The sequence below is a fragment of the Anomaloglossus baeobatrachus genome, chromosome 4, assembly GCF_048569485.1.
Source record: "Anomaloglossus baeobatrachus isolate aAnoBae1 chromosome 4, aAnoBae1.hap1, whole genome shotgun sequence".
Taxonomy (NCBI): Eukaryota; Metazoa; Chordata; class Amphibia; order Anura; family Aromobatidae; genus Anomaloglossus; species Anomaloglossus baeobatrachus.
The window spans coordinates 478,257,600-478,280,363 of record NC_134356.1 but is presented as its reverse complement, the minus strand read 5'-3'; the positions used below and the strand labels follow the sequence as shown (position 1 = coordinate 478,280,363).

The following is a 22,764-nucleotide window of genomic DNA, read 5'->3' as shown; positions in this document are numbered from 1 at the left end:
ACATCCCCCACCCTAGACAGTTACAACAGTCAGACAAAAACCCTTGTTGCTTCCCTCCAGGGTCTGATGTCCACACCCGGTGGGTCAAAGCCAGGCGGTTGGCCCCACCCACCGAGGAGTTCACAGACCTGGAGGCGGGAAAAGTGCGAGTTCCGTCTTGGAGGTGAAAGTGAGAGGAGTAAACACTTGACGTGTCTGGGTAGGAGCCCAGGCACTGACAGCAAGGTAGGCAGACGTTGGTGGCCGTCTGCAGGAGTTGGTGGAACTTCGCAGAGCCGCAAGGACCAGGGTCGGGCATCAGCCCGCCGGTACCGGACCGGGGAACGGAGTGAAGCTAAGCACACAGGCAGGGCCATCAGACCCCGACCAGGCTTGGAGCCGCCGTCAATAGTCAAATCCGAATGTGACAGGAACCCCAGGGGTTTCCTAACAACCAAGTCCTGATTGAAGGCAACCGCTCACACCGTGAGGATATACAGCCACCGCCACAGGCTAGAGATCCAAGGGCCAGCGCCTGCAGGCAAAACGGGCTCCTACGGCACATATACGCCGGGAGCGGACTACCGGTGGGCAACCACAGGAGTCAGAACATCATTCTAAAGGTGCAGGGAAAGACAGCCACCATCAGCCGTCCGGAGAGAGCACAACAACAACACTGCAGCCGGCTGCGGGACCCGTCCATCCGGCCATTTTGGTTTACCAGAGACTTTGTCAGTGATTGTCTGAGTGAGTACACCAGTGCCGTCCGGCACCGCACCGCGCTGTCCCTGCATCCCTGCACCTCACCAACCCTGCCTCCCCGTCAGACCACCGGGCCCCGGAATCATCAACCCCTACCCACGGAGGGGGAAACCAACATCCCAGCTGCTCCCTACCATCGCTCCCGGGATCCCCGTCACCAGCAGCGGTGGTGCCCATCTTCACCACAAGCCGTGGTTGGTGTCACGGACTAAATCCCCAAACAAACCACCCCCTTTTCAGTCACGGACGAGGAGCTCGCTCGAGATCCCGGATCCGGCCCACCACTCGAGCCACCAGACAGCCACCAGCAGCAGCGCCGGACCCGAGCATTAGCGAGCGCAGCGCCCCGCCGCCCGCGACAACTCGGCGTTATGAACAGGATAGAACCGATCTACCTACCGGTAGAAGTGCGCCTTGCAGTCTTTGCTGGCGGCGTCCGGCCGAAAAATTTGAAGCGCCGCCATCTTTGGCTCGAAGATTTCCCGCTCGAGCGTCTTCCCCGAGCAGCGAAGGCGCGAAAGCGAAGCCCCGCCCCCTGAAGAGGGAAGTGCTAAAGAGAACCAAGGGGGGATGGATGGCGTCTTGCCTCATGTGACCGAGGCTATAAAAGCGGGGACGCAAGGACTCTGAAAGCCATATGGTTCCTGGAACACTGCTGCACAAAATGTCCCGTCCATCCGGCACCGCTGAAACCCCGGAGCCCACGCCAGGAACAGCGGCGTGGGTGGAGGCCAGACCGCACAAATGTGCAGTCGCCTGCAGGCCCAAGTGCAGTTCTTCTTGAAAGGATGAGTGGCCGACATGGCGGAAGTGGCGGCGGCCGTGCGGAGACGCGAGGTGGAGACAGAGTTGGAGGAGCGGGTAAGCGACCCACGCCCCTGTGTCCCAGAAGGACCGGTCGCTGCGGCTGAGGGGCCCGGTCTGCGCCCACTCTCCCTGCTGCCTCCCCTGCTACCCGTATTGGTTGCTGCTACCCCGCCACTAGGCCCGCTACCCCCACCACCAGTAGTGGAGCTCCGCCCATCCGCCCTGGAGGGCCAGCCTGCAAGCGATGTCCGCAGACGACCCGCACGCTGCCATGGAAGATCCAGCGGGAGGTGCCCGTCCGCGAAGAGGAGCCGTCGGCACTGAAAGTGGCCGCATCCAAGGCCATCCCGGCTCCGGTAGTCCGTCCGGTCCCGAAGGAGGCGGAGGTCCAGCCGGTGAGGATTCCTGTTCCCAAACCCCAAACCTCGGCTGAGGCTGCGCCGAGTCGCTGCTGCGAGGCAGCACCCCAGGCCACGTCACCGCGGGACCTTCCAAAAAGGGCGCCAGTTGTGGGCAGCGTGAAGGAAGTCCTGCGGGGCCCGGCCCGTGCGCGGGGGCATGCAGACGCCCCTTACTGGGACAGGGAGCCGAACCCGCTGGGCTGTGAAATTGCTGAGAGAGGGCGCCAGAGGGCCGAGATGGTGGCCCGTACCATCCGTGAGAAGGACCACCTCCGAAATGCCACCTTCCGGGTACGGGGCCCGGTGTACAAGGGGCAGGTCCGGAGATTTGACCCCTACCGGGGGTACGGCTTTATATACAAACCGGGCCTGGAGGCCGAAGTGTTTGTAGCTCGCCGGGATGTACATGCCCATCTGCCGACGGGCCACCCGGGCCATGACCTGCTGCCGGGAGACCTAGTGGTCTACGCTCGACACTGCGAGGAGAGGAGCTGGTATGCCCTCGATGTGAAGGTGAGGGAGGGCCGCAGTTTCCAGGTGCAGTCCCAGTCCCCTCCCCCACCTTGCTGTCAGGATGTTGAGGTGGAGAAGGTTTATGAAGAAGTCGACCTAAAGTGAAGGCAGCGGTCCACCGTTGTGCCCTGTTGTCCCCGTAGGACCCTCTGCCGTATGTTGATTGTTCCCGATGTGAGTGGATGAAAAATTAATCAAACCGGAAAATCACCAGATTACCGTACGAGAAGAGAACCGCCCCCATTGGGACTGGAGTTGCCCCTTTTGTTAAGTTAACTCCCCATACCCACATGAGAAACTCCTCATAGACATGGCCGAGAACTTGCAGGCCACCCACGAACTTGTGGGCTTTTAAATAATGTTGTGGGATGGCTACCGTTGCCACCTCCGGAGAGGCTGATTTGGAGGATGGGCCTGGAGGAAAGTGATGGCCCAGGCCCACCACTACCGTAACCGGTGGCGATCCTCCGGGGGTCAGGGGTTCCCCCCTTGGACGTGGGGTCCCCTGAAGTGACAGTCGGGTGCGAGTTACCGTACCCGTTCCCGCTCAGGCAGCCTGAACCTGGACTGGGGTAAAGGGGTGCTGCCCACTTCTTAGGGGCAGCATCAGGGCTAGGTTGCTTGGGTGGGAGAGCGGAAGACATCCGTCCGCCCCTTATTAAAAATGTTTATGTGTGTTGTAACGTTTAAGAGGACCTAAAGTATGCTTATTTTTCATGTTTTACCGTTTTTCCTATGTTATTTATATTTTTGCAGTTTGAAAAATAAAACCGGTGATGGACGGGCAGCCCGCGGACGGTCTGCATTTTACAAAGGTGGAGTGTGACGCCCTGGACTAGCCAGGTGGTCACATACATAACAACATACATATCCCCCACCCTAGGCTGTTACAACAGTCAGACAAAAACCGTTGTTGCCTCCCTCCAGGGTCTGATATCCACACCCGGTGGGGCAGAGCCAGGCGGTTGGCCCCACCCACCGAGGAGTTCACAGACCTGGAGGCGGGAAAAGTATGAGTTCCGTTTTGGAGGTGAAAGTGAGAGGAGTAAACACTTGAGGTGTCTGGATAGGAGCCCAGGCACTGACAGCAAGGTTGGCAGACGGTGGTGGTCGTCTGCAGGAGTTGGTGGAACTCCGCAGAGCCGTAAGGTCCGGGGTAAGGCGTCAGCCCGCCGGTACCGGACCGGCGAACGGAGTGAAGCTAAGCACACAGGCAGGGCCATCGGACCAGGCTTGGAGCCGCCGTCAATAGTCAAATCCGAATGTGACAGGAACCCTAGGGGTTTCCTAACAACCAAGTCCTGATTGAAGGCAACCGCTCACACCGTGAGGATATACAGCCACCGCCACAGGCTAGAGATCCAAAGGCCAGCGCCTGCGGGCAAACGGGTTCCTACGGCACATATACGCCGGGGAGCGGACTACCGGTGGGCAACCACAGGAGTCAGAACATCATTCTAAAGGTGCAGGGAAAGACAGCCACCATCAGCCGTCCGGGGAGAGCACAACAACAACACTGCAGTCGGCTGCGGGACCCGTCCATCCGGCCATTTTGGTTTACCAGAGACTTTGTCAGTGATTGTCTGAGTGAGTACACCAGTGCCGTCCGGTACCGCACCGCGCTGTCCCTGCAACCCTGCACCTCACCAACCCTGCCTCCCCGTCATACCACCGGGCCCCGGGATCACCAACCCCTACCCACGGAGGGGGAAAACAACATCCCAGCTGCTTCGTACCATCGCTCCCGGGATCCCCGTCACCAGCAGCGGTGGTGCCCATCTTCACCACAACCCGTGGGTGGCGTCACGAACTAAATCCCCAAACAAACCACCCCCTTTTCACTCACGGGCGAGGAGCGCCGCTCGAGTCCCCGGATCCGGCCCACCGCTCGAGCCACCGAGCAGCAGCAGCAGCGCTGGACCCGAGCGTTAGCGAGCGCAGCGCCCCGTCGCCCGCGACACGTGCAGCTGCGGGGATGCCGAGCGCTGATGTCAGGAGGTGAGATGAGATCATTACCTGCTGTGACGATCTCCTGCCTCCTGACGTCACCGCTGACACTGCCATCTATGCCCACGGCCCGAGACTGTCACTGGCGGTGACGTCACAGGCTCTCGCGATACTGCTGAGAACGCGGCGGGCAAAGAAGGCAGTGACAGCGCTGATGGCAGGACTGCAGGAGATCGTCACAGCAGGTAATGATCTCATCTAACCTCCTGATGGCAGCGCTCGTCATCCCCTGCAGTGACCTGGGCTGGCCTATTGATGTTAGCTTAGGTCACTGCATTACTCTCCCAGCCAATGGGGAACCTTCTGTTCTTCTTTGACTGGGACAGTGACTATAGTATGGATCATCGTGGGACCCCCCCCCCCTTATTGGATTACGCCGGACCCGAATTTGATTGTTCTTGTCAATAAATTGGTGAAAGAGGGAATGTGGGGAGTGTTTTTTCAAATAAAACTTTTTGTTGTCTATTTTTTATTTCTTACTGACTGGGTTGGTGATGTCGGGTATCTGATAGACGCGTGACATCACTAACCCCAGGGCTTGATGCCAGGTGACATTACACATCTGGCATCAACCCCATATATTACCCCGTTTGCCACCGCACCAGGGCAACGGGATGAGTTGGGGTGAAGCGCCAGGATTGGCACGTCTAATGGATGCGCCACTTCTGGGGCGGCTGCAGCCTGCTATTTTTAGGCTGGGAAGTGTCCAATAACAGTGGACCTCCCTAGTCTGAGAATATCAGACCCCAGCTGTCCGCTTTACCTTGGCTGGTGATCCAATTTGGGGGGACCCCACGTTTTTTGTTTTAAATTATTTATTTAATGTAAAATAACAGCGTGGGGTGCCTTCTGTTTTGGATTACCAGCCAAGGTGAAGCTGCCAGCTGTGGTCTGCAGGCTGCAGCTGTCTGCTTTACCCTAGCTGGCTACAAAAGATGGGGGGACCTCACGTCATTTTTTTTTAATTATTTATTTTTTTGCTAAATACAAGGCTTAGAATATGCAGGGGGGTGGGACATTATATAGGTCTTTCTCATCTATCTATCTATTCATCTATCCATCTTTCCCTCTATCCATTATCTGTCTATCTATCGATTATCTATCTATTATCTATATTATTTATTGAAGTTCAGCAAAAAAAACCGCGGCAAAACCGCGGCAAAATCGCGGGAAAAACGCATGCGTTTTTCCCGCGGTTTTGGTGCGGTTTATTACCGCAGGTGCGATAATGTTCAACTCCCAGAAGTTTCTCAAGAAATTTTCTTGAGAAAAATCACTTTTCTAGTGCGCACATAGCCTTAGTTGGATTAGGGAAGTAAGCAGGGTTGTATCTATAGTGTGTGCAAGGTTGGCAGTTGCACTCGTACCTATGTACTTTTGACCCACATTTCAAGATCAGTAATATTGAACACTCACGATAATTGGAATCTAAATTAGAAATGTTGTATTGCTATTCATGAGCTTAAAGTTATGCCACTGGGAGTAAAAACTTTTGTGACATAGGGTAACCTGGAACCGACTGTATAATCCTCATATCCCCAACATCTCCCTTGATTTGAGAAGCCTCCATACACGTGAGGCATTGGGACAATGTCTCAGAATTTGTCTGTTTCAGCTGAAAACTTTATCCCAAAGATGAACACTACTGATACAGTTTTTACATTTTGTTTGTGATATTACAATATATGACTAAAAAAGAAACAATGAACTTATCCAATGTTTCTTTAAAAACTAAAAAACTACATTGTATACATTTTCTGACTGAAGGCGGCAATTTCTGTCCATCTGAATTGATTTTTTTCTCATGTACACAAAGCAATTATCATTGCAAGCAGTCAGAATCTGTCAGATTAAAATGAAAATCATGTGTAAACACAGTTTAATCACAATACACAGAAAATATTTTTCAGGACAGCCTTTACAAACATTGAAAAACGTGTTCTGTGAGGACAGAAAGGCATTTTAGGGTGAAAGGGATTTAGGGTGCCAATAATATCTAACCGAAGGATTAAGTGATGTTTTTTTTCTTTGTAATGATTAGATATCTGCAATATAACACTGGAGTAACTGATTTCCCAGATACCTTTTAATTAAACAGGATTTCGTCTGCATCTTTACCTGAAGTAATCGAATTCTTGTATTTAGAAAGATAGATATTCCTTGTAAGTGTTGATTAACAAATTAAGAAGTAATGATTGAAATTACTTTACTTTCTTTTGAAGTTAGTAAGCACGCATTTTCTATTTGTACTTATGAAACACAGTGATATTAACCCCTTTATGACATCCGCTGTGCATGAGTGGCGCGAGTCGGTAGTGGGTCTGGAGTGGGCTCACGTAAGAGGAACCCAGCTCTTCCTGATTGCCCTAGTGTGATGGCAATTGGGGTAATAATGGGTTGATGTCAGCTCACAGCTGCCACTAAGCCCTAGATTAGTAATGGGAGGAGTCTATGAGACCCCCCATTACTATTCTGTAAGTAAAAAGTAAACAAACACAAACTCAGAAATAAATCCTTTATTTGAAATTAAATAAAAAAAATCCATCCTTTCACCATTTTATTAACTTCCAAAAGACACAGGTCTGATGTAATTCCAAGAGGTCCCACAAAGATTGCAGTTCTGCTACACCTGTGGGCACAGCGTGCGGCTATAGATCGTGCCCACACTCTATAACTTCAGGCAGAGACTGAGCCATAGCGATCAGCGGGATGTCACTCAGCTAATTTGGTGCTGAAATGTCTGCACACGAACCGGCCAAGGCTTGTACTGAATCTGAAATTGGCGAATGCAAACCGAACAGGTTCGCTCATCTCTACTGAACACCTCCATGCTTTTCATTTCAGTGCTCTTTTGAAACCCTGCCTATGGCTGGGCTTCAAATGAGACTGTGATTTTCAATATATGCAGCAATGCAAAGCAAAGATCAAATCACCTTCTTTTTATCCCATTAAAAATAAAAGTAATAACAAATTTAAAAAAAAATTCACATACTGTATGTGGAATCGCCACATTCAGAAAAGTCTGACTTACCAAAATAAAACAATAACATGATTGATAAATACTGTAAACAAAATCAAGAATTATGGGTGCAACATCACAAAAAAATTCTGTAACTAGAGATTAAAATGTCATATAATCCCAAAATGGTTTTAGTTAAAATTTCATTTTGCCCTGCAAAAAAATGAGCCATCACACAGCTCACCAGAAAGGAAAAAGTTACGGGTCTTAACAAATGACAACAAATTTTTTTTTTGCAAACCTATGTCATTAAAAACCAGAATATAACCAAGCACTCCAAGTCCAATACCATACTCTCTGTGAGCAGTTTTCCTTTCTGCTCTAAGTGACTCTTGACTAGTCTATATTTCTTAAAAATAGCTTAGGATAGCCAGATTAGTGGTCTTGGCGAAAAACCTCTGTTACTCTATATAATGAAAATATTCCTCTTCTTGACTACAAAGCTTAAAATCCACGTTGCACAAAATGTTTGTGCTCCCTCTTGTCTTTCTATTCCATTGTGTTTCTGAAATTACCTTCCAATCACAGTTGTGTACTTTGCAAATAATGTACTTAAATATTTGAATACTCAAGATTAGGGATGGGCGAACCCCCTGATGTTCGGTGTTCGGGAGACTTGCCCGAACGTTTTGTAAAGTTCGCGTTCAGGTTCTGATATAACGCGAACTTGCATCTCAATCCCGAATTTGAACTTTACAGTTATGTGATGGGGCGGGGGGGCTGTAAAATAAAGAATACAGTTAATAATAAACATTGTCATTATATTTAAAGGTCCCGCGACGTGTCCTGCAGACTCTGTTTCCCGCCGCTTCTCCTTCCAAATCCAATCATCGCTGTGCTGCCTGGTAACCAAAGGACCTTCCATGACGTCATAGCATGTGACCAGTCACGTGTGAATGTTGCATTATCTCATTGGCTATAGACTGGTCACATGGCTATGACGTCATGCTAGGTCCTGTCATTGCATCTCGCTGGTACACAGTGCTCAACCAAGCATCTCAGTACTCGGTAAACTCGGCGAGCGCCTTGTACCAGCGAGATGCTCAAGCACATGCTCGGCTCCCCGTCCCTGCATGTCGGTGCTCTTTACAGAGTCAACCCACATGCAGGGATTGGCTGCCGCAGCCGGTGATGAATAGCGGCGCTGGGAATCAGGTGATCAGAGATCACCGTTGCAATGGAAACCCACCCATCAGGTTACTATGGCAACGGTGGCAGCGGTGACGTCACCACTTACAAACCCGCAGCCTTTGCTCACTGATTGAGTGATTACACAGCACAGGAGAGCAGAATCATTCTTCCTCCCCTGTTCTGTTTGATATAGCAGAGCTGCATGGGTTGAAGGAGAAAGAAGACAAAAGACCAGGATCATGGAGGGATGAGAAGAAGTAATAAACATGAAGTCCTTGAGTGTGTCTGTGTATTTATTTCTAATAAAAGTATTTTTTCTCTGTGTGATGCCTTCTTTTAACGCTTTATTGGAGCTCCTTAATGGCTGTCTCAAACTTGCCAGACATTAAGAATCTCTGGCTTAATACTACCTAGTAAAACAAAGCTGGTATTAACCCCTTATTACGCAGCGTGCCACCCGCCACCAGGGCCGCTGGAAGAGTTGGATACAGTGCCAGAAGATGGCGCTTCTATGAAAGCGCCATTTTCTGGGGCAGCTGTGGACTCCAATTTACAGCGGGAGGGACCCAGAAAGCTTGGGCCAACCTGTGCTGCAGATTCCAATTCCCAGATGCCTAGTTGTAACTGGCTCGACACAAAAATTGGGCGAAGCCCATGTCAGTTTTTTTTTAATTACCTCATGAAATTCATGAAATAATTAAAAAAAGGAAAAAGGGCTTCCCTATACTTCTTGGTTCCCAGCCGGGTACAAATAGGCAGCTGAGGGTTGGGGGCAGCCCGTACCTGTCTGCTGTACCTGGCTAGCACACATAATTTTTTTCTTTAGTTTTTTGGCAAAAAACTTAAGAAAAAAAAGGCTTTCTTGGATTTTCCATTGCCAGTGAAGGTAACCCCAAGCAGTGGGGGTTAGCAGCCAGTAGCTGCTTGGATTACCCTTAGCTAGCAATAGAAAATGCAGCGGGAGCCCACAGATTTTTTTTTAATTATTTATTTAAGTAACTAAAAAAAATGGGCTTCCCTGTATTTTGATTGCCTGACATCACAGTACTGTAAAAATAAATAAATTATTAAAAAAAAAAATGACATAGCACTCTGCAGTATTTTTGATTCTCAGCACAGATAAAGCAGACGGTAATGGGCTACCACCCCCATCTGCCTGATTTACCTTGGCTGGCAATCAAAATACAGGGAAGGCAGGATGCTTTTATGCCCTTTAAAATAAAGAGACTGTGTGTATACTTGATGGCAACATTGCTCATTCTCTTTGGGACAGAGCTCTGTACTCCGTTTTCTCTGGCTCTCCTGTAACATGGTGCAGGGTGGTAGTCGTGGGTGAGGTAATTATCTGCCGCACCCTGGCACGCTACATGAAAATGGGTGTCCTGGCTGGGTGTGTGGTGCACTACCGTAGCAACACATCCTGGCAGGCTGCATATTGCTGATGGTTTTGGCTGACCAAGACCAGATGGTACTTTACTCCAACAACTTCTTTACAAAACATAAAGTCTTTACTGAACAGCTGATGACTGATAACTGCATACACACGGAAGAAGTCACATTGTTTTTTGGACATTTCAGACACAGTAAAGAGTAACTTCAGACATAGTCTTGCAGCATGTTCCATCTTAAATGTTCTTATGCTTTCTCCAGCACCAAGCCTGACCTGATATTCCAGCGCTCCAAAGTCACTCTGTCTTTACTGTGGCTCTGTGTCATATTCTTCTCCCTTAGGGATTATGGCAATATGGCCGGACCAGGCTATTAGCCTCCTGACGCTTCTGTAACTGCTTCCCAGTGTTCTCTTTATTCGCAGGCTCCCTCTTCCTTTCAGGCTCGCCTCTTCTTGACCTATAAGCTATTAATGGACATACTGCTGGGCATCTCACTTAGGGATAAGTCATTCTTGTTCATTCACTTGCTCAGTGAATAAAGTTCTTGCTCTAATCACTATCTGCTTTGCAGGTGGCTCTTTTCTTTAATTATATTCTCGCTTCTATGATTCTTGGTTTCTTTTCCTTTCGCAAATCACCCATACTATGCGGCGCTGCTGCTACTCAGACCCGAGGTCTGTTTCTGTCATAGGCTAAGCCCTAACTGACGTTACCACAGAAACCATTTCTCTCCGTCAGCTCTATCGTCTCCCCTATAGGCTAAACCGAACTGTTAACTGTCTGTTGCCGGGCAGATTTAACCTTTCACCCACATACCTGTAACACTGATAATACCTTAATAAGCATGCTACTTTATATACTACATTACGTTACACCTTATGCCAATACACATACTTTATATCTTATCACATATGTATATATTTAAGAACACATTTGGTATCTTCAGGGGTAGGAACTCACCCACCTTACAGTCCTTTAGGGTATGTTCACACATCAGGTTTTTGCTGTGCGGCCCAATCCGGCGCTTTGCGGGAAAGTAGCTTATGCTATTGAAGGGGCTTATTACGACAGCACTCCTCTGCCCATGCTTCTGGCCAGGACCTACTCTTCTCCTTTAAGAGCCTACTGACCTTCAGTCTCGCAGGGAAATTCATTGGGGTTTTAATCCAGGAAAGACGGATGCCACCCTGACCGACCAGACTCAACCCCTTTTCTGGGGATGCAGTTCCAACAGTCCTCTTAAGAATAGGACCCTGCATATCCAGTGTCAAAGGGCTGACCCTTAGGATCTTTAATAATCAAATTTCTTGGGCTTGATATCTCTGTCTTCTACTGAGGCCTCTCCTACATCCTGCCCTATTTATACATTATACTCCTCCTTTCACTTAACCCTTTTTCTATCTAATTAAGTGCCAGAACAGCCATCACAAAGCCACATTGCTTCCTGGTGGTCATTTACCAAAATGCACAATGCCAATTAATACATATAATACACTTTTCTGTTTGCCGGACACTTCTGCTGGGATGGCATAGCCTTGACCCCCCTACAGTCCCATAGAGAATGAATGGAGATTGGAAATTGCTATTCTAACAGTGATAAAAGTGCCCCAATATTTGAGGACAGGCTGGAAAGACAATAGCGTAATAGGGTTGTAACTAGATAAAGGTATAAATTGAATGGGAGATATGCTCGCCGGGAAGGGTTGCGTGACCACAACTACATAAAACACTTAAAATAGGCTGTGTGTTGATTACAGATCCACATGGGTTACAGGCCAAAATGATTTACTTTATACTCTAGCCATGTCTCTGTCTTCATCCAACAGCATTCCTCTCTGGCCAGACAGTAAAGGGTTACCCCATTCTCTTCAATCTGTTTCTCTAATATGTTAATTGGTGGATGTCCCAGCAGGTAGACCTTCACTGATCTAACGTTGTCAATCCTATGTATAGCTTCCAGTCACAATGCCCCTTAAAGTTTGGAGTGAGCATATCTGCAATAGACTATGCTTTTTGTATACAGTTGTATTGAAAAATGCAGTAGACTAAGCTTGTCAATACTGTTAGAGCTGAAAGATCCCAATGTATCTTTGCCAAATATACAGATGTGGCATTTCTTAAAATGACAAAAATATCCCATTGTAAAGAAATGCAACTTAGCAACAAACTATACAAGTTCAATGGCTTTTATTCTACAGTAAGGGGCACTTTGCACACTACGACATCGCAAGCCGATGCTTGCGATGCCGAGCGCGATAGTCCCCGCCCCCGTCGCATCTGCGATATCATGGTGATAGTTGGCGTAGCGAACATTATCGCTAAGTCAGCTTCACATGCACTCACCTGCCCTGCGACCCGCCTCCTTATTAAGGGGGCGGGTCGTGCGGCATCATAGCGACGTCACACGGCAGGCGGCCAATAGAAGTGGAGGGGTGGAGCTGAGCAGAACGTAAACATCCCGCCCACCTCCTTCCTTCCGCATAGCTGGCGTGAGCCGCAGGACGCAGGTAGGAGATGTGTGATGCCACTGGAACGAGGAACAACATCGTAACATCGGTCATTTCCAAATTATGGAAATGACCAACGCTATACTGATGATACGATTACGATGATTTTGCGCTCGTTAATCGTATCAAAAAGGCTTTACACACTAAGATATCGCGTGCAATGCCGGATGTGCGTCACTTTCAATTTGACCCCACCGACATCGCACCTGCGATGTCGTAGTGTGCAAAGTGCCCCTAAGTGTTAAGTGGTAACTTTCTGCATTGCAATATCGTTCTTTGTATTACAGTAGTTTGTTACATTATAATATGAAATGGAAATCTTTTTTTACATGGTTGTACATTAAAGTCTTCACACTCCTCCAACATATACATTAGAAGATTGCATAAACCTTCTGGACACCACCAGTATAGAGTTTGTTTAGAACCAATTTGCCATGAATCTTGCTTTTAAAATAAAATAAGAGACTATCTTAATCTCAGCCAAATAAAGTGTCAAAAAGGTTTTTTTTGTAGTTTCAGCTGAAAACACTGGGGTTGTTAGGTAATGGTTCTCTTATGCCAGCGTCACACAGTACGATATATCGTGCGATATGTCGGCGGGGTCACGGAATTCGTGATGCACATATGTCATCGTTAGAGGTGTAGTACCGTGTGACACCTCCGAACGACTGTGAACGAGCAAAAATACTCAGCTTATAGTTGCTCGTTGACACGTCGTTCATTTTCAAAATGTCGGTCCTCCTTCTGTGCTCTGGTCGTTCGTCGTTCCCGAGGCAGCACACATCGCTCCGTGTGACACCCCGGGAACGACGAACACAGCTTACCTGCGTCCTGCCGGCAATGCGGAAGAAAGGAGGTGGGCGGGATGTTACGTCCCGCTCATCTCCGCACCTCCGCTACTATTGGGCGGCCGCTGTATGACGTTGTTGTGACGCCGGACGTCCCTCCCCCTTCAGGAAGGGATGTTCGCCGCCCACAGCGACGTCGTCCGGGAGGTAAGTACGTGTTGACGGGGGTTTAACGACTTTGTGCGCCACGGGCAACTAATTGCCCGTGACACACAAACGACGGGGGCGGGTACGGTTGCTCGTGCGATCGCACGATAGATCGTACCGTGTGACGCCGGCATAAGTCAAACAAAATATGAAGTGATGATTAAAGCCTAGACAGAATGTAACCTCAGCACAAATTAAGACCAATTGAGTTCATAAATGCTACAAAAAGTGAAACATTTTTATTCCCACAGAATTTCTGCGGCACTACAGAAAAATCCAAATCCAACATTTCAACCTAATCAAGGTCTTTATAAAGGATATCTGTGTAGAAGGAGCCAGGCTGTAGGAATGTCCAATTGAATTCCGGGGGAGTAGGGCTAAGGGTATGTGCGCACGTTGCTTTTTACCTGCTTTTTACCTGCTTTTTTGCTGCTTTTTCTTCTGCGCTGTTTAATGCCAAAATGGATGTGTTCTTCTATTCAAGCAAAGTCTATGGGAATTTGGGTTTCTTGTTCACACTATGTTGTTCAAAATGCTGCCTTTTTGAGGCAGAACTTTGGTCAAAAACTCAGCTTTTCAAAGAAGCAACATGTCAATTGTTTTTGCCATTTGGGTTTTGCACTGCAAAGCTGAGTTTTTGACCAAAGTTCTGCCACAAAAAGGCAGCATTTTGAACAACATAGTGTGAACAAGAAACCCAAATTCCCATAGACTTTGCTTGAATAGAAGAACACATCCATTTTGGCATTAAACAGCGCAGAAGAAAAAGCAGCAAAAAAGCAGGTAAAAAGCAGGTAAAAAGCAACGTGCGCACATACCCTCAAACTCTAGACAGGCCACACAAATTGGCATGTTAACCCCTTAATGGCCAGACAATTTTTCTCCATTATTCCAAGAGCCATATGTTTTTTATGTTTTTGTCAATATAGCCCTGTGGCAGTTTGTTTTTTGCAAGATAAGTTGTACTTTTGAATGACACCATCAATTTTATAGTATTATGTAATGGTAAGCAAGAAAAAAAAAATCAAAAAGTGTCGAAATAGCAAAAATGTGAAATTCTGCAATGATGGTTTTTTTTTTTTTACTTAGTCTTTATTTTACTGTAAAACTGACCTAGCAGTATGATTCTCCAGTTTAGCACGATTGTGTAGATACCAAACATTTAAAGTTTTTGTTTTATTTAACTGTTGAACAAAATTCTGAAATTTTGAAAAAAAATATTCCTAGTGACATCATTTTCCTGTAATTATTTCAATTATTAGGATAAGGAGCTGTGTGAGGGATTGTTTTTTGCTCACCGAGCAGATGTAATGCTGTATATACAGTAGACGAAATCACAGTTTCCTATGAATGCCAACCATGGGCTGGTTTTAACAGGAGTACTGAGATGACAGACAGAGGTCATCATCAGCTGAACCCTGGCCATCATGACAACTCAATATTATTCAGTGGTTGCATCATGGGCATGCCGATGAGGGATCAGAAGAGTAAAGCGAGCTTTACACGCTACGATATCGTTAACGTATTATCGTCAGGGTCACGGTGTTTGTGACGCACATCCGGCGACGTTAACCACATCGCAGCATGTGACACGTACGAGCGACCTTAGTCGATCGCAAAAGTGGCAAAAATCGTTCGCCACGGAGGGGTCGTCCTGGATCAAAAAATCGTTACTTGCTTATTAGCGATGTTGTACGTCGTTCCTGCGGCATCACACATCGCTATGTGTGACACCGCAGGAGCGACGAACATCTCTTTACCTCCATCCACCGGCAATGCGGAAGGAAGGAGGTGGGCGGGATATTACGTCCCGCTCATCTCTGCCCCTCCGCTTCTATTGGCCGGCCGCTTAGTGACGCCGCAGTGACGTCGCTATGACGTCAAATGCACCTCCCCATTGAGGGAGGGATTGTTCGGCGGTCATAGCGATGTCGCAGCACAGGTATGTGCGTGTGGCGCTGCCGTAGCAATAATGTTCGCTACGGCAGCGATCACATAATATCGCGACGGGGCGGGTGCTATCGCACTCAACATCGCTAGGTGATGCTAGCGATGTCGCAGCGTGTAAAGCCCGCTTTAGACTCCCCTGTCAATGTGCATTAAATATTGCTTTCAGAGATTGATAGCAGCATTTAACAGATTAACAGCCATGGGCGGACTGCTGCTCCACCCACAGCAGTTGTTGGCACATGTTGGCTAATTAAAGCAACTGACATGTGCAGGTAAAAATACAGGTGTGAATACAGGTGTGTGAGCCTGCCTCCTTATCTCTGTATCATGCTATCCTGTTAACAATTGGCACGTTTATATATCAAGCCTCCTGATGATCCGCTGTTGGAGAAACGCGTTGAGGCATTTCTGAGGCATCGCTGGGACGCACATGTGACTTTTGCACGATAAGTGTTTGACTACCTCATTTATTTATTTGTTTGTCCAGAACCTGGTTGCACTTTATTATGCATTAGCACTTTATTTGAAGCTTGGTTTACTGAAGCATAAGAATTTTCTGAGCAACTGCACCTTATAAATTTTAGGGTATAGACTGTGAAAGGTTGCATATATTTATTGCACTAGCACTTTATTCTGCTGACTATATGCACTATGCACATTACCAAGCATGCATAATATTTTGACATAGTAGTTATCTTATATTGTGCACCTTGTTACTAGTGTTTTAGTACCCCTGGTTCACATCTATATCAGGTCATTCTAGGACTACCTGAGGCTAGTCTGGAGTTAGGGTCACCGGATACCCTATTGGGGCATTGTCCCGTCCTGATTAAGGACAGGAGGGGATACATTTGTACCAGGAATCCCCTCCAAGAGCAATAGAATCCGTTTTTACCCTTATCTCAATCTGGTATGCAAACCAGGTTGTAGTACATGTGATTGTACCTTGTATCCCATCCACTAATCTTTAATGTGCCCTAACCGTGTATCTCATACCCTGTGTTATTCCTAACTTTTTTTAGGGTGGAATAGGGAATTTTTAGGGACAGCCATCGTTGAGTGGGGGCGCCATTTTCGTCATCATTAGGGTGCCAAGCTCCGCGGCAAGGTAGTGGATAGGAGGGAGGTGCATCTTTTAGGGTGAGAACTTTACCCTCCTCCCTTTTTCTTCTTCTGTAGTATTTGCACATGGTGTATTGGATACTTTTAAGCTATAATTAATATAATTGATTTTTAAAGGGTTATATTATTTGCAACACTCCCCTTTGTTATAAATTTTGAAGGGAGACAATGGATAACATACTTAACACATCATTCTTCATTGAAGGGTTAAAGCAACCATTTCTCACATTCAGAGTATTACACAATATTATCAGAAAAAAGCAGTATTTAAAGGGAACTTTTAATCAGATTCATGCTGCTTGATTATACACTGATTGCTCAATTGCCGCCGTGCACTTTTTTACACTCAAAGACTATGTTTGATGACCTTCCTCAGAAAAGTTAGCCAAGACACATACTAATTGCTTCTTAAAGCATGTTTACTCTGAAAAGCCACGTTTTAAGAGTAAAATGTATCTGGTTGCAATCGCAACTCCCAAGGTTTGTACATAAATCTGATAAGTTCCCTTTAAAGCGAGCTTTACACACTACAACAAATCTAACGATGTGTCGGCGGGGTCACGTAGTAAGTGACGCACATCCGGCATCGTTAAGGCCCTGTCACACACAGAGATAAATCTGTGATAGATCTGTGGTTGCAGTGAAATTGTGGACAATCAGTGCCAGGTTTGTGGCTGTGTACAAATGGAATAATATGTCCATGATTTCACTGCAACCACAGATCTGCCAAAGATTTATCTCTGTGTGTGACGGGGCCTTTAGTGATGTTGTAGCATCTGACAGCTACGTGCGATTGCGATTGAACGTAAATCCATTCACCGCATACACGTCGTTCATTTCCCTAAAATTGCACGTCGGGTTGTTCAATGTTCCCGAGGTACCACACATCGCAGTCCGTGACACCCTGGGAACGATGAACAGATCTTACCTGCGTCCCGCGGCTCCCACCGGCAATGCGGAAGGAAGGAGGTGGGCGGGATGTTTACGTCCTGCTCATTTCCGCCCCTCCGCTTCTATTGGCTGGCTACTGTGTGACATCGCTGTGAGGCTGAACGTCCCTCCCACTCCAGGAAGTGGATGTTCGACACCCACATCGAGGTCGTATGGAAGGGTAAGTACGTGTGACAGCAATTAATCGTTTGTGCGACACGGTCAACAAATTGAACGTGTTGCACATACGATGTGGGCGTGCCACATCGCATACGATATCGTATGCAGAATTGAAAGGTGTGAAGCAGGCTTAAGAATCACATAACGTATGTATTGGATGAGCGTGAGATGGCCAATATAGAGCACAGTCTCTATGCATTTCCACCAGTTGCACATGTCACCATGCTGCTTTTGATACCTCTATTTTCTGTCTACTCACTGTCATATAGTATGGATACCATCAAGTGGACGAAAAAATCCTTTTTCTTTGATTTGCAGTAGAGGGAAAGAAAAACTGTACACTTTGCACAGTATGAATGTCTGTCAGGACTGCTTAATTTTTTACTTTCATTGATGTATTTCTAATGAGGAAAATGTACCAAGAACTGCAGATAAAACCAACAAGGGACTGTAGAACGGATTTAATACTTCTACAATACATGCTATAAATATTTCATCAAGATAGCTTATTTCATTTCAGCACTGATAGGATTATTTAAAAACATGATTATCAGCTATAAAACACAGTATTCTTCATACCAAACCATGGCTGACAATAGATTTGTAGACTTCAGCTCCTTATCTGGATGATAACAGGCCTGCTGTGGTGGGAATTATCTTACACAGCAAACAATCCTCATTGTCATTGCAGATAAATCATACTTAATAGGATTGCAATGAATTAAAGGCATCAGAGTGCTTGCCTTGTTTGGTTTTACTGTCAGAAGATATGCCTAATCAAGCAGTCATGTAGCAGGGAAATGAAGAAAATCGCAGTGGTGCCACTTTACTTGGCCACTTAGAGATGAGAGACTAACTACCTAGTAATTATCAGTTCTTTGGCAATTGTATTCCAGAGATTTACTGGGATTTCTAAGCAAAGAATTCCTCACAAGGGCATGAATCACAGAAAGCCAGTTGGAGTTATATTCACAGTGATGAAATGCGCTCAATAAATAGCTCGGAAAAACAGACATCCTTAAACCACCTCCAAACACGTCTTATTGCTTAGCTTTTGCCCATAGATTCCAGAATTCAAGGATGAAAGCTGAGTATGTTTTAATGTAGGTTATTTATCACTATGATCGGTGCCCAGCAGAATTCATTCAAAATAACAGTGACAATAACATAAAATACTGCAAAGTGGTCAACTTTTCTAATACTTAGGAATGAAATGGTCATTCTCATGTCCCACGACTTGTGAATTATTCAATGTTATCATTGCTGTGTATTGCCTTTCTGTTTCTAGGCAGAAGCTTTGACTTTCCTTGTATTTTGTTCATTCCTCCTCCCTGTAGCTCCTGTGATGTCAGCATTCTCCGCCCTTCTTCTCTATCTAGTGTTTTGTATCAGCCATCTTTACATGTATCATGCTTCCTGCTGTCTGAAAAAAACCCAGTCTTTTTACCTGCTGCATTATCATTAATACAAGATTTTCAGTTAAAACATTCATCTTTTCCTGGAGTCTTCTTACAATGAGATTGTGGCTGAGTTAAGCTATCTGAGGAACCGATGTGAATGTGAGTACGGTCAATACGAATACCCGAAGAAATGGTTTGTTCGGGCGCCATCCCGTCCTACATATCCGTGAGTCAGCATAGGCATTCAACACTAATATTTTAAGTGTAACCATCATATCCCAACTGTAATTACTTTGCTTTATTCAGTTTTTATTTTAATACCAAACATTATTTTTTGACAGATGCTAAGAAATTAAACTGAATAATGCTTTTTAAAGAATTTTGTTTTATCATTAAATTTTAAGGTGAGCACAATTTTCAGGAATCTAGCTCCTGATTGGTAAAGGATGGGGGCTCCTGCTTAATTAACAGTTCAGATCAGCAACATTGTTGGGCCGTGGACCCAAGATGTGCGCTTTTCGAATCGGCTATAAGAAGCCACAGAGGACTACAGTGCTGGGATCAGGAGCTAACAATACATTCCAATGAACTTAGCTAGGTTCAGTACAGTGTCTACACACTCAATCAATATTAAACAGCTTGCAAGCATGTTCGGCCACCTCTGCCAGACCACAGCCATAGTTGGTCCCCTAAGCAATGAACCATAAACAATAAACTAGTAAAGATAAAATGCATTGAGAACTGTCTAACATTTTAATAAGATGTCAATTAGAAAAATGATTTATTTTACAAACATTTTCCAATTCTACCCATGTTTTAAGAATAGAATAACCCTTTAAATGTGTCAATGTACTGAAAATCACTGATAGTCAGATAACCATTGTGGAGACACAGGGCTCAGTGGGTGCTCTTGTCCGCTGGCCCAGCCGCCTTTAGAAAGACAGCGTGGTTCAGGTCTCATCCCAACTGAACGCACAACCTCCTTAACCGTGGGCGGAACACTACTCAGACAAAACAGGGTGAGGGAATCACAATACTAAGACTTTATTGGATCCCCAAAATATTAATGGCACATAACACATAACCAGCAAAGCACACAAACCGTGTATAGGAAGCTAGTTTTTTTAGGTTTTTGCATCCAGTTTAGAATGGTGTTCCAAACGTTATTCCTTATTTGTTAGTAGTTTTTCGTTTGTGAACCCTCCCCAACCACACCTATTGCCAATCCATATCATATGCATAAATAGCCTGGGTCTCAGCTTCCCATACACGGTAAGTTTTTTAACTGCATGAGAGGACACACACAAGCTAGGGACCCCAACGTAGAGAAATACTTTGGCGTACTGTTGGGGCTCTATTGCATTGATCAATTCAGTAACTAAATTTCTCTTGATTCATATGTTCATGGCAGTAATGCAGATTCCATTTTTCACATTTTCACTCTTACATATAGCTATTGGATTTTTCAAGTCAGTATTCACACAGCAGTTTCTGCTATTTCATGTATTCCCCTTACATAGTCACTGGTGTGCATACCTTATCTCCCCATATAGATTTAGGAAGCTGGCTGAGGTCTGCAAAGTCTGTACCAGGTGACTGGATTGTCCCAACCTGGGTTTCCTCCTTAAGTAGTCTCTGGTTTTATGATATAATCCTGGCAGCCGGAGTCGAAATCCCTAGACTGTGGATATGGTCTCCAATCGGAACCGGAGTCCCTAGATTGAAGCCACAAGGTATCCTGATCCTCTAGCCAGCATCTAAGAGCTTAGACTGGATCATGCACATCCATCAACTGGTGACTTAAGGAAGTCCCCTTTTTATAGCCCGTGCCTTACCTATGGATATACTGTGCCCTTATTGGATTGGTTGTACAAGGTTGCTTCTCTTATTGGATGAATTTCAAGCTGTATGGATAATGTTCATTTAAATGGTGTGGATAGAAAGACTGAGGATATCTACATGGAGTCTGCAAGTCACAGACTAGACAATGGCTACTAAGGTAATTTACATTAGATTAGTAATACACAACTACATTACAATGGATGCTCAGAGAGTCTGGTAGAAACAATAGTTTAGCAAACATGAGTTAGCACACAGAAGAACAATACGTCTGGCTGAATTTTAAGAAACTTTAACCCATGCTAGGCATTGGGTGTTCATGTTGTCACAACCATTACTGTAGTAAATACATTTGTCATTGGTTTTATGGTTTTATATGAAATAGAAAAAAGACTAATATTATGTCTAACCATCAGATTGTGGTATTCTCTTTAAATTAAAGTAGGGTAATACCATTAAGTTTGAAAGCTAAAATTGGAAAAGTGACATTCAAGTGAAAGTTTAATCTGTCTTGTTCATTGACAGTACAAATGCATCTCCTGACTCCACCCAAAAAATACACACTTGGTTAATGGAGAAAAAGCTGCTGCCAGACCCTTCTAATCTCCTACATGAGTAAGGGATCTGAAAATGTCTTTCTTCCAACATCTACCATCAAGGAAGAGTCAAGATGGTGAATTGAGAACATATGTTCATCAGCCAATCCTGCTGAAACCTTGTATCTTAAATTTTTCCATATGCACGAAATATGAGTTTGCTGAACCACTGTCACGAGGAGGTTTTTGCAAGCATCACCAAATTTCATGATGGCATCAGGATCTGTGGAAACTACAGATTCTTGCACTCTGCTTTCTAACTTCTCTGATGTCTGTGATTAGCGCAGGAGACTCGGGCATCAACCCACAGAGTTGTAGTTCATAGGCAGGCTAGCAAGAGTTAATCTCTGCTGGGCTACTTGTTAATCTTCTTTGGTCACATGCTATGGGAGAGCCAGTCACATTCACTTCCCTCCCATATATGCTGGCTGGACACTACCATTAGTGCCAGCTAGAATTTATATATACTGATCTGGAGAGGTGGTTAGATCCAGAATTACTGGTGGTTAATATGCTTTATTACTGTGAGCGTTTGTGGCGTTAACCCTTGTTGTCCTTTTGTTGCAGCCTTACTTCTCTTGCTTTTCTCCTTAGTTTCTTACTGTTTGTTCCTGTGAGTTTGCAGTGTGTCTGGGCTTTGTTTTTTTTCCTCTCTGAATCTTTGTTTCCATCACAGTCCTGCCTCTTCCTTTCCTTGAGGGGGGAGGGGGGGAGATTAACTCTGATCAGGAGAATAGCCAGGCATGGGACTCGGGTATCTCCACCATTAGGGGTAACTCTGAGGACAGGGATAGCCTAGGGTCCCCTAGCGTGAGGGACTGTATAGGAGCACCCTGTCTATCGCTATCCTGCAGTCAAATTATGACAACCAAGCTACTTTTCCAAGGTTTACTAATGATTTGTGGTGTTTGGCAGCTATGTCAAGGTGAAAAGAAATTGGGCATGATGAATTTCAATATCCCTATTCCTTTGCATCCTCAGCAGAAATTATATCTGTATGAAATATTTTAAACAAGCCTCATTGAAAGCAGATATTGGTTTGTACTAAACCTCAATCTCTCATGCTATCAGTCATCCTTTTTCTTTCATAAAAGTTAAAGAATATGCTAGTGTATCAGGCTAAATTTGTTAGTTATGATACTTCATAGTTTATCAGACAGCTAATATACATTACACAAGGAAGTTATTATTAATAATATTAACTAATATCCAAAATGCTAAAAAGAATTCATTTT

General features: G+C 45.6%; 1 protein-coding gene across 1 annotated transcript in view; it reads left to right on the top strand.

Moving 5' to 3' along the window:
• The window catches only part of LOC142302558 (tetratricopeptide repeat protein 24-like), a 144,824-nt gene that overhangs the window by 86,930 nt on the left and 35,130 nt on the right, over nucleotides 1–22,764 (top strand). The gene's annotated exons all lie outside the window — the stretch shown is intronic.